The sequence below is a fragment of the Propithecus coquereli genome, unplaced genomic scaffold (genome assembly GCF_000956105.1).
Source record: "Propithecus coquereli isolate 6110/MARCELLA unplaced genomic scaffold, Pcoq_1.0 Scaffold479, whole genome shotgun sequence".
NCBI lineage: Eukaryota > Metazoa > Chordata > Mammalia > Primates > Indriidae > Propithecus > Propithecus coquereli.
In genome coordinates, this window is record NW_012150607.1 from 322,872 (window position 1) to 324,726 (window position 1,855).

The window sequence follows — 1,855 nt, forward strand, 5'->3', positions numbered from 1 at the left end:
GTTATTCTATTTATCTCAGAGTTTCAGTAGTTCTCATTACTTAGCAACCTTCTCATTTCTTCTTCTTTTATATGGAGGGGATTGAACTAGATGGTATTCAACTAGATGGTTGATAACCCCTTTAGAGTTTTACCGTGCCATAACCTTGGAGTTGCACCCATGGAACAAGGTATTTTCTTTATCCTAACAGGTTCTATGGAGATTTGATGGCAAGAAACCAGACACCTTAGGACCCAACACTCAGTTGTACAAGTGGATACCCCAGAATGACCTTCTTGGTAAGATACTGGAGAAAAAATACTGAATATATGACTAAAAGCCAATTAGAGTGATAATAGGTCAACAGCAACTAACATAGTGAGTATTTGTTATTGAAAACTCAAATATAAAACCTAACTATTATATATTTATTTTCTAGCCCTTAGGGGAAAGAATACAGTATATCATTTGGCATTTTGTTACATACATCCATGTTCTTTGTGTCCATATACAAAGTATTAATACCTTTATTTCAGTCGTAATTGACTATCAGAAAATTTTTCAATAGCTTCCTGGGTCATCTTACTCCTATCGCTAGAACTTTACCCCATACTTTTCCCTACGGTAGGTTATTTCAAATGCCAGTGAAAAATAACAGATCTTCTTCTGTAACCAGTGACACTGCATTCTCTATTGGGATAAATCACCAATTTTTTTTTTATTTCTCCATATTATGGGGGTACAAATGTTTAGGTTACATTGCCCTTGCCCCCCACCCAGTCAGAACTTCAAGCATGTCCATCCCCCAGATGATACGCAACACACTCATTATTTATGTGTATACTCATCCCCTCGTCCCCCCTCCCCTCTAGCTGACGTCCAATAAATGTTATTCCTGTATGTGCACTTAGGTGTTGATCAGTAAAACCAATTTACTGGTGAGTACATGTGGTGCTTATTTTTCCATTCTTGGGATATTTCACTTAGTAGAATGGGTTCCAGCTCTATCTGGGAGAGCACAAGAGTTGCTATATCACCTTTGTTTCTTATAGCTGAATACTACTCCATGGTATACATATACCACATTTTATTAATCCACTCATATATTGATGGGTACTTGGGTTGTTTCCACATCTTTGCAACTGTGAATTGTGCTGCTATAAACATTCCAGTGCAGGTGCCTTTCTAATAGAGTGTCTTTCCTTCTTTTCGGTAGATGCCCAGTAATGGGATTGCTGGATCAAATGGTAGATCTACTTGTATCTCTTTAAGGTATCTCCATATTGCTTTCCACAGAGATTGCACTAGTTTGCAGTCCCACCAGCAGTGTATAAGAATTTCTATCTCTCCACATCCATGCGAACATTTATTGTTTTCAGATGGTTTGATAAAGGCCATTCTCACTGGAGATAAGAGATATCTCATTGTGCTTTTGATTTGCATTTCTCTGATGATTAGAGATGTTGAGCATTTTTTCATATGTTTCTTGGCCATTTGAAAAGTCTTCTTTTGAAAACTTTGTGTTCATGTCCTTTGCCCACTTTTTGATGGGGTTGTTTGATTTCTTTCTTGCTGATTTTCCTGAGTTCTAAATAGATTCTGGTTATGAGCCCTTCATAGGATGTGTAGCATGCAAAAGCTTTTCTCCCATTCTGTAGGTTGTCTGTTTGCTCTCGTTACAGTTTCTTTGGCTATGCAGAAGCTTTTTAATTTGATCAGGTCCCTTTTCTTTATTTTTGTTGTTGCTTTGATTACCTTTGGGGTCTTCTTCATAAATTCTTTGCCTAGTCTGATGTCTATAGGAGTTTTTCCAATATTTTCTTCTAGAATTCTAATCATTTCACATCTTAGGTTTCAGTCTGTTAACCACCATGAG

The 1,855-nt window shown here is 37.1% G+C and overlaps 1 protein-coding gene across 1 annotated transcript in view; it reads left to right on the forward strand.

The window, feature by feature from the left end:
• The window catches only part of LOC105819290 (UDP-glucuronosyltransferase 2B18-like), a 30,339-nt gene that overhangs the window by 23,364 nt on the left and 5,120 nt on the right, over window positions 1-1,855 (forward strand). The gene's annotated exons all lie outside the window — the stretch shown is intronic.